This window comes from Sus scrofa, chromosome 13 (genome assembly GCF_000003025.6).
Source record: "Sus scrofa isolate TJ Tabasco breed Duroc chromosome 13, Sscrofa11.1, whole genome shotgun sequence".
Lineage (NCBI taxonomy): Eukaryota > Metazoa > Chordata > Mammalia > Artiodactyla > Suidae > Sus > Sus scrofa.
This window is the reverse complement of record NC_010455.5, coordinates 200161489-200177002: the sequence shown is the minus strand read 5'-3', so window position 1 is coordinate 200177002 and position 15514 is coordinate 200161489. Positions and strand designations below refer to the sequence as shown.

Genomic DNA, 15514 nt, shown 5'->3' with positions numbered 1-15514 from the left:
CAGGAGCGGCCCAAGAAATAGCAAAAAGACAAAAAAAAAAAAAAAAAAAAAAAAAAAAAAGAACATCATTCCTTATTAAACCTGAATGATATTCCATGTCTGAATAGGACACACGTTGTTTATCCATTCATCCCTTGATAGACATTTGCATTATTTCCACCTTTCGGCTACTGTGAATAAGGCTGCTATGAATCCGGTTGTTTGTATCTGTCTGGGTCCTTGCTTTCCATTCTTTAGGCATGGAATTGCTAGATTTTATGTTTAATTTTTTTTGAGGAATCGCCATACTGTTTTCCACAGAAGCTGTGTCATTTTTCATCCCCACCAGCAATGCCCAAGGGTTCCAATTTCTCCACATCCTCACCAACACTTGGTTCCCGTTTTCCATTTCATTTATTTGTTTCCCAAGTGAATCAGAGCATTTTTAGGATGAGATTTGAGTGGTGCATTTGAAGCCCCCGAAGCACTTTCATGTCACTTTAAGTTCCACAAATTAGTTCAAAAGCCAGTGCTATTGTGGTGGTGGTTGTTGTTTTACCCCCTCTCAGAATTTGTGATTTAAGAGTAAAGCTTCCTTGACTTTACTCCATGAAGTGAGTGGGGGAATTGATTTCAAGCTGGAGGTGAGATCGGAAAAGGAAACAGGTATCTCTATGCAAGGGCTGGTGTTCAGAGCCCCTGTGGGAACTGGCTACCCGCCTCTTTAGGATCGGGCTAAACGAGAAACCACTCGGTCCCTCTCCCACTCTCTCCCTGGACCTCTGTCTCTGTCCCTCTAATTCTCCCACTCGCTCCCCCACTCAAGGCAACCACAACAGGGAAGCCTTCATTTCCCTACTCTGCCTTCCAGAGCTCAGCTCCAACACTACAGTGTTTAAACTCCAGTTTAAAACATTTTAAATTAATAGCAGTGTGGGGGGTCACTGGAGTTAAATTCAGGTAGACTCCTCTAAAAAAAACCAAGGAGTTCCTTGGAGTTCCCTTCATGGCTCAGTGGTTAACGAATCCGACTAGGAACCATGAGGTTGCGGGTTCGATCCCTGCCCTTGCTCAGTGGGCTAAGGATTCGGCTTTGCTGTGAGCCATGGTGTAGGTTGCAGATGCGGCTCAGATCCCGCGTTGCTGTGGCTCTGGTGTAGGCCGGTGGCTAGAGCTCCGATTCAACCCCTAGCCTGGAAACCTCCACATGCTGCAGGAGCAGCCCAAGAAATGGCAAAAAGATAAAAAACAAAACAAAACAAAACAAAACAAACAAACAAACAAGGAGTTCCCATTGTGGTGCAGCGGAAATGAACCTGACTAGTATCCATGAGTATGAGGGTTCCATCCCTGGCCTTTCTCAGTGAGCTAGGGATCCAGTGTTGCCATGAGCTGTGGTGTAGGTCACAGACTCAGCTCTTATCCTGCATTGCTGTGGCTGTGATATAGGCTGGCAGCTGCAGTTCCTATTCGACCCTAGCCTGAGAACTTCCATGTGCCACAGGTGGGGCCCTAAAAAAAAAAAAAAAAAGCAAAAATAAAAATAAAAAATAAAAAAACCAACCAAAATCCTCATCAATTCTGGGGAAATTTGTGGTAGATCTTGGGAGCACCTGCGGCGGGCCATCTCCGGGGCTTTCTCACCTCTTCCCCACAGCCTGGTGGTAGGGAGCCACTTCTAAAGTGCTGCCACCCCTAAAGTGCTGCCACCCCACAGCCACTTGGCCCAGGCTCTGCTGGCTCCAGCCCTTAGGAGGCTACTGTTGTGCGCCTTCCCTACACCCCCAGAAGGCACCCTCCCAGGAGAGCCGGGGCCTGCAGTTAGCCTGAGGCCGTGATGCTGTCATGGCCTCCCAAGTGCAGCTCCTTCCTCTGTTAGGAGCTTGTATCAAACACCTCAAGGGCCAGGCTGAGGGGCCCCTTGTCTGATAACCTCCTACCTCACACTGGCAGCCCCACTCATGCACTGAGATGCCACGGGAACGAGTGCCCTGGTCTCAGGATGAGCTCCCTGCCTCCCCAAGCCTCTCTTCTTGCAGCCACAAGGCTCATGGCCTTGTCTCCATTCTGGAGTGTGAGCCAGTGCCCAGGGGGTATGCTCCTAGGACCTGAAGTTTCCCTCGGATGTGCCCAAGGAGCTAATCATATGGGGTTCCTGCTGCCTGTTGTGTCATTTGGATGCATTGGGCTGCAAGTAACGGATAATCCCACCTCAGTGAAAAGAACAATGTGCCCTCTCATGGAGCAGCTGTCCCAAGGTAGAGCAGCTCTGGGTTATGTTGATTCATTGGCTCCATAATGTCTTCAAAGACTCAGATGTTTTTCCGTCTTTCTAGCAGCATCCTCAGAGTTTGGCTTGGTCCCAGAGTAGCTCCCCAAGGCACAAAATGGCCACTACACTGCCAGGAGTCACATCCAGATGCTCTGATGGAAGGAAGAAGATGTGCTTTCTCGTCTTCATTCCTCTCATTAAGAGCAAGAACGCTTTGCCCCCCAGACATCCCCTTACATCTCATTGGCCCTGACTATGCTATGTTATCAAGCTCAGGAATCACCACAGTGGGATGGGGCCACCATGATTTTATCTTTCCTATATCTTCTGAGACACATGCCCTCATTCTTGAGCAACACTGGGTTCTAAAGACAAGGACAAAGGCACCGGGGGTGGGGGAGTTGCAGACTTTGCGAGGCCACCAAACTTACCTTTGTGGTCACCCTTGGTGTCTTATCACATGCTCACTTTGTTGTTATATTTTCCCCTCTTTTTTAACAAAAGAGATATTTAAATACTATCTTGTTCTAAAAATGTATTCATTACAGAAGCATGCGGAGTTAAAATATGAAAAATGTCCTTCACAGCCTTTCCCAATTTCACTGCCCTCCTCAGAAGGAATCAGTCTCTATTTTAGTGTCCTCTTCCTGTCCCCTTGATGCATTTGCATATATGCAAATGTAAACACATCTAGGAGTTTTGCTTTAATTTTTACCTTTTTATTTCATTTGGCTACTACTCTTTTTCCACTTAGCTCTCGGTACTTAGAGACTTACTTCATTCAGTTCAGTGGCGGAATGTTATCCCATAGGGTGGATATTCCTTTGCTTTACATCTTAACTAGCTTTTTAATCTTGTGCCTCATCCCGAGGGCATACTTTTCTTTTTATCCTCAAGCATTTAATACAATATTTTCCTGCAAAGTAAAAGTCAAGTAACAGTTACTGATGGAAAGAGTCTCTCTCTTTCCATATAAGAGTAGTCTTGGTACTTCTGACTGCTTGAGATGGAGCCCTTTTCTGAGCCATCAGAAGGGACACTGTTCCATAATCTATTAGTTTGTCACTCTTTCGTCTAATGACAGTGACACATCAACCTATTGGCCAGGAAAAGGTGATCATTTTCCACTGTCCCTTTGGCGCTATTTTCTGGGTGCAGGGTGGCACACCATCACCACCTGCCTAACAGGTTGTCAGTTCAGAGCACTTGAGCTACTTGCAAAGTTATACATTGTTTGGCTCACATAGGAGCATTAGGTCAGGGTTATTAACAGCCCTGGCTTCCTGGAGAACCATTTTAAGGGCTGCTAATGGTGTTCGCAGACTGTTGAGCGGGAACAGTTATCCAAATGCCTAGACACACCCACACCCTTAGTACCCCTTTCCAGGTTTCTTGAGGCAGTCACAACTACATAAAATAGATTACAACTGAACCTATTCTAGACCTTTGGTGGGGAGAAATTACTTCAATATGAGGCTGTCATCTCAAGACAGACCCACCAAATTTAGCACTGGGTGAACTTCTCTGAGCAAACACCTTTAAGCAGATGTTGGCCTTCAGACCTGCTGATAGCATCAATGAATATCATCTTGAGTCTTGGTGGGGCTCCTTGTACCTCTGAATCTGCCAAGCTTCCTGTAGTAGCTGAAAAAATTACCATCCTGAAGGAGCAAAGAAAAGAAACACATGTCTTCCAGATGTGCTTCAGCATATAAGGACTCTCGAAATGTGGACCTTAACAGGAACCCTGGAACTATGAAAGGAAATTAAGCAATGAGGGTGAGACCGAAATTAGTATGGCGTTCCCATCATGGCTCAGGGGAAATGAATCTGACTAGTATCCATGAGGACACAGGTTCCCTCCTTGGCCTTGCTTAGTGGGTTAAGGATCTGGCATTGCCATGAGGTGTGATGTAGTTCACAGACACAGCTTGGATCTGGCATTGCTGTGGCTGTGGCATAACCCAGCCACTACAGCTCCAATTCGACCCCTAGCCTGGGAACCTCCATGTGCCACAGGTGCAGCCCTAAAAAAAAACAAAATAATACTAATAATAATTTTATTTTTTTATTGCTCAAATGAATCTATCACATCTGTAGTTGTATAATGCTCATAACAATCCAATTTCACAGGATTTCCATCCCATAACCCAAGCACATCCCACCACCCCCAAACTGTATCCTCCAAAGGTCATAAGTATTTCAATGTCTGTGAGTCAGCATCTGTTCTGCAAAGTTCAGTCTGTCCTTTTTTCAGATTCCACATGTCAGTGAAAGCATTTGATGTTGGTGTCTCATTGTATGGCTGACTTCACTTAGCATGATAATTTCTAGGTCCATCCATGTTGCTAAAAATGCTGGTATCTCTTTCATTTTAATGGCTGAGTAATAGTCCATTGTGTATATATACCACATCTTCTTGATCCACTCCTCTGTCGATGGACATTTAGGTTGTTTCCATGTTTTGGCTATTGCAAATAGTGCTGCAATGAACATTGGAGTACGTGTCTTTTTGAGTTATGGTTTCCTCTGGATAGATGCCCAGAAGTGGGATTGCTGGATCAAATGGTAGTTCTATTTTTAGTTTTCTGAGGAATCTCCATACTGTTTTCCATAGTGGTTGCTCCAATTTACAATCCCACCAACAGTGTACTAGTGTTCCTTTTTCTCCACACCCTCTCCAGCACTTATTGTTTGTAGACTTTTGGATGATGGCCATTCTGGCTGGTGTAAGGTTTTGATTTGCATTTCTCTAATAGTGCTGTTGAACATCTTTTCATGCATTTTTTGGCCATCTGTATGTCTTCTCTGGAGAACTGTGTGTTTAGATCTTCTGCCCATTTTTTGATGAGGTTGTTTGTTTTTTTTGGTATGGAGCTGCAGAAGGACTAATAATGATTTTAAAAGAAATTAGCTTATGGCCCTCAGCTGATAGCATGCAAGGGGAAACTCTGTGATCATAATCAAACTATTGATGATGAAAATTCTGGTCCCTGCCACTGGGAAGTCAACGACTAAACTGGGGGAAAGAGGACATCCACGTATGAAGAACTGGACAATGATATAAGCTGATATGGGGTTGAAAAGGAGAATCCATTGAGACAGCAAGGCTCTGCTCTCAAACGGGCCTGGTAATCGGCCTTGATACACTCTGAGAGGATCATGCTGGACCATGCCTGCTTGCTTATTTTTTTAAAAAGTGATTTTCCCTGGGGACCCAGCCTGGATTTCTTTGCCAACTTGGGTACCTCTATATGTGTCTTCAACTGTTGGGGTTGAAAGGTTCCTAGCCTGCCTTGCTCTGTGTTTCTCCTCCCTTCCATTGAAACAGCCATGGCCTTGAAAGACCTGGATTATCCTTCTCTCTTCACCCACACCTTCTACCTCACCCTAATTTGTTGAGAAAAAATATTGCTGGCAGATAGAGAAGAATTAGGAAAAAACCTAGATACTTTTGGTTAAAAGGGGTTTAAGAGGGTTCATAATAAGTAGGTCAGAACCCAACTGGAGGGATTTGGCTGAGGGTTACCATGCAGGCTCCTCCACCCCCAGCCTGGGCACGGGTGTCCCCAAAACCCCAGGTGGGTGTTTCTGTAGTCAAATATTTTTTCAGGCCAACACTGAATTACATGGCTGTGGACCTTGGGATTTGAAAGGGAAAGATGAAACCTTCCCAGCAACTTGGGTTTTCTTTCAAGGGCCGTTTTCTCTATAGAATGTTTTGTTTTAACTGGTAATTAGAGGTGGGCAAAACAGCCCTGGAGAAATAGGTTTTTCCTCCTCTCCAAGCCTGTCTCTCCAAAAGAAACAGGCACAGGCAGGGCCGTGGAGCCCGCCCTCCTAACTAGAGCCAACTGCTCCTGATGGTTTATGGTCTGGCCCACTTCAATTTCTCATGTGTTACCTTTCTAGGGGTTGCGAGGCCCAGCAATCTGGACACAGGCCAAGAAGTCAAGAACTGCTGAAGTCCAGGCCTCCGCTCTTGTACTGACACCAGCGACCACCCAGCCCAGCCAAACCACATGGCCCTGTTTTCCTGATGTATGAGGTGGGTCGAATGCTTTCCCCCCCCAAAAGTGGACTCTGAGGGATTAATTAGTTAAGATCTGTAAACATGTATCATTATAATTATTATTCCAGTTTCTAGTTAAAACCAAACTGGCCCAAAGAAAAGAAAATACCAGCCCTGCCTCTGAGGGCAGCTACCTTGGCTTTTCCAGTATTTCCAGTCTGGCTGGTGGGAGAATGTCCTGGGAAGCTCACTACTTGCTGGGCTTGAGCCGGGAGTTGTATTCTCCAGGTTTGAGGATGAGGAGGAGGCCAAGACTCCAGTTGAGCCCTGGATGCAACGGGCTTTGATTGTTCATGCCGTTCACTCTAGCAAAGGCTGGACCTCTCCCACGAGACCAGGTGCAGGATGTCTACAGCAGGGCCCTGAGCCTTTATGGTCTTTCGAGGACTAACAGGTTGCGGAGGTGATGAGGAAACCGACTTCTTGTTTCTAAGATGTTGATCTAAAACCAGTGCCTCTAAGGGGGTGACTCCTGCTTTCCTCATGAGAAGATCTCCAGGCCTCTGAGGTGGTTACATGGAGAAAATTCGTGCCTGGACAGCCCTGCCCACCACAGTGACTCTGCCCCCACCAGATCTATCACCCTCCATGGACCTCAGCTGTCTCGGCACAGCTCCCTTTCTCTGGGTCTGCATAATTTCACCCCATGCCAATTCCTGCTTCCAACTGGTAAACCCCACACCCACTCCCCTTCCCCTAGTGCAGCCCCAGGTGAGGCCTCAGGCCGCGCTCCCCGTGCACTTCCGGTCCGAGCGGGGCTTCCTCCCAAGATGGCCGACACCGGAAGTGCCGTCCTCCGCGGGCGGGGCTCCTCCTGCTCCGCCGGAAGTCAGGACGTAAGGCTGGGAGCACGGCAGCCATGCCCTCTGCCAGGTGGAGACCCGGATGACAATATGCTGCTGTCTTAAAGGGGTGGTTTTAAAATGTCTCTTTGGTATTTACTTAGAGGAAAGGCTGAGTTCTCTAAATAAATAAAGGAAGGGCCCAGTGGGAGAAAATAGCCCCAGGAGGTAGCCTCACCCTGTCCCCCACCTGCAGAGAATTCATTTCTGGCCCCAAATTGGCAGCCCATCCCTCCCTCTACTCCCCCCCAGCAAACAAAAGCCCCACAGTGAATGGCACCCGCCTGTCTCGGAAGACACTGTCCTACACAGGCCCTTGAGAACCCCGCATTCCAGGCCCTATTTAAGTACTCGTCCCCTCTCCCCCGCTGTTTCCCCTGAAGGCGGATCTAGAAAAGACTCTCTCTCTGTCTTGCTACTGTTTTCAGTGATGCTGCAGCTGTTCAGCTGGCCCACCCTGGCTAAAAGGAAATGTGGTTTCTTTCCAACGGTACTGGGAAGCCTGAGTGCTCCCTGTTCCTGGAGGGGGTGGCTCTGAGCCTGCCTGCCCCTTGCCCACCACTCCTGGCAACCGGGGCACCCCAGCATGTGTCAGATAGGCCATGACACAGAAGGTGCACAGAGGTTAGACAGGATTGCCCTTTGGGTCTTTAGAAGGGTAATTCTGCCTTCTGCCTTGATGCCCTCTTTGTATGCCCAGGCCTCAGTACTGCTTGCTTACAGGGCTAGTTGCCATCTCTCCCCAGTGGCTGGCAGAACTTCACCCTCTGCTTCTCCATTTCCATGAAGGTAACTTGAGCTGCCTGGAAACTGGCTCTCTGACATCCAACATAATACCCTTCCTTTGTCCTTTGAGGCAAGTCCAGAGTAACCACCCAAACACCATTTACCCAAAACAAGGGGTCAAAACTGTTACCTAGATCATGAAACACCGGGTTGCATGCTCCCCCTCCACCCACCCACCCACCCACAGCTGGCAGAGAGAAAGACCAAAGCAGAGTAAGTGGTGTGATTTGCAGAACACACTCAACTGAGGAGAGCACTGAAAATACTGTCTAGTGCAGGGTGCTGAGCTGAAGGTCCCAAAGGGGACAGGCCTCCCTCCCTAGCGCTCATCCTGAGAGTAAAGTGTGTGTGTGTGTGTGTGTGTGTGTGTGTGTTTAATTACATATAATTTTTAGGGAAAGTATTTCTGAGGCTAATGGTATCAGAATGAATTGGCACCGTGCAGGGTAGAGTTAAACAACAGGAGTTCCTGTCGCAGCACAGCAGAAATGAATCCAATGAGGAGCCACAAGATTGAGGGTTTGATCCCTGGCCTTGCTCAGTGGGTTAAAGATCTGGCATTGCCGTGAGCTGTGATGCAGGTCCCAGATGAAGCTCGGATCCTGCGTTGCTGTGGTTGTGGTGTAGGCCAGCTTCTGTAGCTCCAACTGGACCCCTAACCTGGGAACCTCCATATGCCGCAAGTGCAGCCCTAAAAAGCTTTAAAAAAATTAAACAACAAATGTGTGTGTGTATTTGCAAAAAGTAACAGCACTGCTAGTAGCCAAGGCACTCCCTCTATTTGTGAAGCGGGGCCAGGCTTTTTGTTTAGTTAACCAACCCCAATCCCTTTCCATTTCCACATAGTAATTAAATACTCAAGCAAGTTGTCTCTGGGTTTTGTCACCTGGTGGTGGTGGCCATGATGCCTGGGAGCTTTGGGTTCCCTGCCACATGGTCCACCGGGTTGCATGCTCCCCCTCCACCCACCCCCCCCACAACTGGTATTGCCTGTCACTAAAAATATTCACCAGCCATGGAAGAGAGCAATATAGGAGTTGTAGGTTTTTTCTTTGTTAATATGGACCAGAGTCTCTCGAGCTTTATTTAGAACATGACTGCTTTATGCAGCCCCTTGCTTCAGGACCTGTCTTTGGCAGACTGATGTTTGTTGCTATTTCTTGTAGCTCTTTTTGTTCTGTGGTAGGTACTTTGTTCCATATTAATTTCTGGAATAAAATATTAATTTTTGGTCCAGAAATTAGTACTTATTTTTACTTAAGTCCAAAGCACATGGAAGGGTGTGGTGTTAGAAGTGAAACTGCTTCCCCCCAGTCTTGAGCCTTAGCTCCACTTCCCAGAGACGACCCCTGTGAACAGACAGAGCCTTGGGAGGGTTCTCTGCATGATCAAAGTATATGTGCTGCTTTTTTTACGCAAATAGGACCAGACTCAGCCACTGAGCTTCACCTTGCTTCCTTTACTTAAAATGGTGTCATGGAATTCTTTCCACGTGAGACCCTTGAGAAGCATGTAATCTTTCAAAGGGGTGTACTGTTCTAGTTTATGGATGTCATCAGTTAGCTAGACACTCGTTGAGGACATTTAGCTTTTATTTAGTGGGTTTGTTGGGTTTTTTTTTCCTCCCACAGAGTCCATGAGTATTGGACAATGGATTGTGTGCCTTTGCTTGCTTTAAAAGTATAACTCTAGGCTGAATTTCTACAGTGGGGCTAAAGGGTAGTCACAATTTACATCTTGATAATTCATCCCAAATTGCTTCCCCAAAACGATACAAACAGTCTGATAAGGCAGTATAGGGCATATAGTGTAAGTATGGGGCATAGAGCATGAGTATAGGGCAGTTTTTTGGGAATCACAATGGCAGCTCAGTTATTCACAAACGGACATTGACAGGGCATGAAGTCCTCTCTTGCATCAAAGCCAGATGATTTGGACTGGATTAAGCCAGGGAGGAATTTAACTATGGACATCTTTCTGCATTTCCCTTCTGAAGCTAAATATATAAGATTGGGGCAGTTCTGGGTGGTTTTCTTTTCACTGCAGCCCCTTGAGTTCCTCTTGTCCCAAGTTCAAATTGCTGTGTGTGCATTGGGTGACGGCAGCAGCTTTGGGGTGATGTTTTGGGGTCTCCAAGCCTTTGCAGAGATGGGGGAGTTCTGGAGTGAGCTGTTGACTGTGGGCTCAGGGTCTGGGGTTCCCCGAGGCATACTGTTTGGGGATTTCTTTTTACCTCTCTAGTCATCCTGTCCTTCACAACCCAAGTGCTTCTGTTCTTCAGCCCTTTTCTACCTGTTTTGTCCACTGTGAAATTATTTAGGAGACTGATAGGGCCATTGTTCTGGGGTCCCTTCCTTCGACAGCTCAGGGTGGGCTTTCTGCAGTGCTTCCCAAGCTATTTGAGGTGAAGGACTACTCTTTTATTTCCAATCGGTTATGGACTGATACTTTTGCAAAACACTAGAAAAAACTGAATTACTAGAAAAATGAAGTAAAAAAATAAATACAAAATACAAGCCCAATTTCTTTTTATTACATTTAACAGACATAACATTGGAGTTCCTGTCGTGATGCAGCAGAAACGAATCCTACTAGGAACCATGAGGTTGCGGTTTCGGTCCCTGGCCTCAATCAGTGGGTTAAGGATCTGACATTGCTGTGAGCTGTGGTGTAGGTTGCAGATGTGGCTCGGATCCTGCATTGCTGTGGCTGTGGTGTAGGCTGACAGCTGTAACTCCAATTCGACCCCTAGTGCCACAAGTGTGTCCCTAAAAAGCAAAAAAAAAAAAAAAAAAAAAAAAAAAAAAAACATACTTTGGTATATTGTTTTTTTTTTTTTCTCTTTTTAGGGCTGCAACCTTGGCATGTAGGAGGTTCCCAGGCTAGGGGTCCAGTTGGAGCTACAGCTGCCTGCCTACACCACAGCCATGGCAACACAGGATCCGAGCCGGATCCTTAACCCATTGATTGAAGCCAGGGATCGAACCGGCAACCTCATGGTTCCTAGTCAGATTTGTTTCCACTGCACCATGACAGGAACTCCACTTTGGTATATTGATATAGAAGCATTTTGAAATGCTTGCTCTCAATTTCTGTTCTCATCTCATTGGAGGTGAGGAACCGTTGGAGTCACACTGCTTGAAGTAGCCCCCAGAAGCATCTGCGGGTTTCCTTTCCATCCTAAGTCCTCTCTTATTTCACTGGGAGAGCCATTCTCATTTGGTAGGGGGGTTTGTCCCACGTTTCAGCCATGGAGGCCGTGGGTCAGTCCCCAGGATTAATGTTGTTGTTGGGTTTAGCTTGGGGCTCTGCTGCACTGACCGTAGTCCCCTTTCCACACAGCTTTTCCGGTGTGGGAAGCAGTAATTCAGGTGTGAATAAAAGAGAAGTGATAGTTTTCCCTATCAAGCCATTAAAACTTTTCAATGTGCTTTTTAAATTATTTTACACTTTGTGAGATACTCAAGATGGATCGTAATAGAAGGGAAATTGTGAGCAACAATCCCTCAAAATATGAGATTTTAAAATTCTTCTGTCTTTAAAGGTGCAGGCTGTTTCAATTTTAAATACTCAGAAAAAGTGGTTTTCAGACTGCCTTTTGGAAGTAGCGGGTCACAGCGGCATCTGGTGGAAATTGGTGATATAACAAGTGGAGTAGACAAGGCAGAAAAATTAAAATGCAGCAGTTTATAAGTACTGTTAATTCATTAATTAAGAGAATCAGATTTTTCCGCATCTCTAAATTGTGAAATTGAGTTGTGGTTTATAATATATGGCACATCATAGTTTAAGACTTTTTCTTTCTCAGTGATGCTTTGCCTTACAATTGATAACGTCTTAGTTTTGTCCGAATATGATTTTTCATGTGAAACTTTGCAAGATGTTCATTCAGCCATTTTCTCAGTATTATTATTGAGCATCTCCTTTATACCTATAACCTCTTTATTTATTTCATTAATATATTCACTCTTTATATTTTAAGTGTGTTATATTCAAAACTCTTACAATGCCTAATGTGGGTCTTTCTGCTTTATGATACATTAATGAATCGATATTAATGAGACCTAATGCTATGAATTTAAAAATCCATTACTGGAGTTCCTGTCATGGCACAGCAGAAATGAATCTGACTAGGAACCATGAGGTTGCTGGTTCGATCCCTGGCCTCGCTCAGTGGGTTAAGGATCTGGCGTTGCCCTGAGCTGTGGTGTAGGTCACAGACACGGCTCAGATCTGGTGTTGCTGTGGCTCTGACATAGGCCAGTAGCTACAGTTCCAATTAGACCCCTAGCCTGGGAACTTCCAGATGCTGTGGATGTGGCCCTAAAAGGACAAAAAACCCCAAAAAACTAAAAAGAATGAGGTCTCCTTTAAAAAATAATAATAATAAAATAAAAATTAAAAAAATTAAAATCCATTACTGACTAGGTCCAGTAGTTCTCAATGCTGACTGCATTCAGAATTGCCTGCAAATGTTGTGAACTATAACTAGCCAGAAAACATTGCTCAGAGATCTTATCTGATTGGTCTAGGGATGGACCCCACACCTTAGGAGCTTGTAAGGGCTTCCAAAGCTTCTACCTTCTAATGTGCAGCCCAAGCTGAGACCTTTCTCCTGCATTTAGACCACATGCTTTTTAGATTATATAGGGTTTTTTTAATAGTTGAGAAATATTCGGCATTTTGTTTTATAGTAAGCCACTCATTTCTTATAGCTATCATAATTATGAATGCAAAAAACTCCATGTATTTAAGCAATAATGAATAACACAAAAGCCCTGATATTCGAGAAAAATTCATTCCTGAAGACACCGTCGTTTAGTGTATCATCAAGCAATGGACAGGCCTTTGATTCTAACACACACACTCACTATTATTTGAACAGCACAGTGAGATCAGGAATGCTGAATAAGTATAAAACAGTAGCTATAACATTTACAAGATGTCACAGTAATGTATCTTTAATAGGCCATAACCCTGCCAAGTAAATGTTTACCAATAAAGGAAAAAAAAAATCTAAGACATCATTTGCTTGGAATACTCTCTCATTGGCTGTGAGCACACTCTGTTAATTCCAAGACTGGCCCCGAAGCAGACTATAGCGATGGTATAATTGCCCTTGACCTTCTGGCTGGGACCAAAGTAGAATGTGATACCTAGCAAGCCACAGCAGGGATAAGAACAGTGTTTCATGGGAGACAGTTTCCAGAAGAAAGGCCTTCATTCATTTCTGGGGCCCACCAACTGCTGACTTTCTAATCTGGTACAAATGACTGAACTCATCATACCTCTTACTCTGCAAGATGCACACAGGATAGCAACACCAACTTCATCAGCTACTGTGGATATTAGAGTTAAAACATATAAACGTGAAATGCACACGGGCAGCAAAGGGAGCCGCACTTACTATCATTCATGGTGGTTTCTTCTTACCACTTTTCGCTCATTGCAGAGTCAAAAGACAGTGTTTTCCAGAATACTCACGGCAGCATGGTACAGTTAACCCCTTCTAGCCCGCCTCATCCAGCCTCTATGAACTAAGATCCATATACAAACAATAGCTGAGGGGTTCCTGTTGTGGTTTAGCAGGTTAAGAACCCAAGATACTGTCCTTGAGGACGTGGGTTCGATCTCTGGCCTTGCTCGGTGGGTTAAAGATCCGGTGTTGCCTCAAGCTGAGGCATAGGTTGCAGATGGGGCTCTGATTCAACCCCTAGCCCTCGAACTTCCATATATGTCACAGGTGCGGCTGTAAAAAGAGAAAAACAAAGCCAAAACCAGTAATTTCGCCTTTCTGGGCTTCCTTGGATTTAATCAACAACTGGGCTTTTAAAATTCATCCTGAGGTGTTCTCTCAAGGATCGAGTATCATAGTCCTAAAATATTCTCGTTTTAATCTTCCCTCCTTCCACCAAAAACAACCTCCATCCAAGGCCAGGGATTGGCTGGGAACCTGCCGTGTGTCCCTTTACATATAGAGAGAGAACCATGGCTCCTTGAACTAAGGCCAGGCTGCTGATGAGAGAGATGAACAGAGCCTGAAGTCTTTGTTCACAATGTGACCTATGGGTGTGGGCAGAAGAGCTGTGTCCAGGTCACTGCCACAGGAACTATGGAAGGGAGATAGTAGGAAGAAGAGCTTCTCATGGGAAAAAATTGGGAGTTTGTGGGCCCATTCTCTAAAACCCATAAATTCTAGTTGAATTTGACTCAGCCCTAAATGTCCCAGATTTCACCCAACGTAACTTTGAGCACCACCCTCCCTGGGATCAAAGGAGGGGGGGCCACATCTCAAAGATCTTGGTTATGTCCTGAATAGATTTTAAACTCTACCACCCACACTTGTGAATCTCAAACGGGCTTTTCACCTTTGTGAAAAGGAAATGCGGTGTAGACAGAAGCTCCCATTAACAGTGTGGTTTAATGCCCTGCAAACTAGTCACTATAAACCCAGAACTTTCCTCAATTCTCATCGTGCCAGTAGACACTGGGCTGATATGCTTAATGCAATTAGGAGCTAAACTTAAGTGAAATCTTTCAGCCCACAGTAAATCATTGTTCGTTCCTTCTTTGAGGCAAGAAAAGAAGGTACCTACTAGAGGAGGTCGTCACCAAGTGGCTGAGAAGGTGTGATCCCAGGAGTTACACATCCCTGCTCCCTCCCCCTTTATTAGCTGGGTCACCTTGGGCTGCTCACTTAACCTCTCTGAGTTTGCTTTCTCACCATTAAAGGGGATCTCATAATACCCTGCACATGGAGCGCAGATTAAATGAAACAGTGTAAATGGGCCAGCAGGTGCCATGATGGGGACACCATCCAAATGCAACATGGCCCCGGCTTGAAACTTGAGAGTAGACATCAAGAGGGACCAGTTGGGAGTTCCTGTTGTGGCTCAGTGGGTTAAGATCCTGACATAGTGTCTGTGAGGACACAGGTTCAATCCCTGGCCTTGCTCAGTGGGTTAAGGATCTGGTGTGGCCACAAGCTACGGCATACGTCACAGATGTAGCTCAGATCCCGTGTTGCAGTGGCTGTGCTGTAGGCCTGCAGCTGCAGCTCCAGTTCAACCCCTAGTCCGGGAACTTCCATATGCTGCTGGTATGGCCCTAAAAAGGAAAATAAAGGCAGGGCAGGGGGAGGGGAGGACCACAGGAATTTGCTACCAAAAGTTAATTGACTTTTTAAAAGATAAGATATGTAAGCCAAATAGGAGCTAAAAATGGAATACATCTCTTTCTTGGGAAATAATCCTTCAGAGCTTGTTGTGGGGCAGGCTGTGGCTCAACGTGTCCCACTGTCCCAAGTCATCCCTGGGCTGCCCAGGCTGGGGGCTGCCAAGTCCCAGGCAGCCTGATGCCCACCCTGTCCTCAGGTTCGCTCCAGGCCAAGGAACAGGCATGGGGAAGTGCTGTTTGGCCCTCCCCATGTTTCATTTCTTGCATCTGCCCCCTGATTTCTGTGAGAACTAGTGTTGAGCTCCTGGATCTGGGGCCGTGTGCTAACTTGTAATAAATAGACTAAAAAGGGGGAACTTTGCAGCCAAGCCAAGTCAAACACCACTG

The 15514-nt window shown here is 45.8% G+C and overlaps 1 protein-coding gene across 1 annotated transcript in view; it reads left to right on the top strand.

Moving 5' to 3' along the window:
* CLDN14 (claudin 14) overlaps window positions 1-15514 on the top strand; it is a 79917-nt gene that overhangs the window by 24710 nt on the left and 39693 nt on the right. The window contains exon 2 of the mRNA XM_021068341.1: window positions 6164-6299. The gene's annotated coding sequence lies outside the window, so the exon portion shown is untranslated. The remainder of the gene's footprint in view (window positions 1-6163; window positions 6300-15514) is intronic.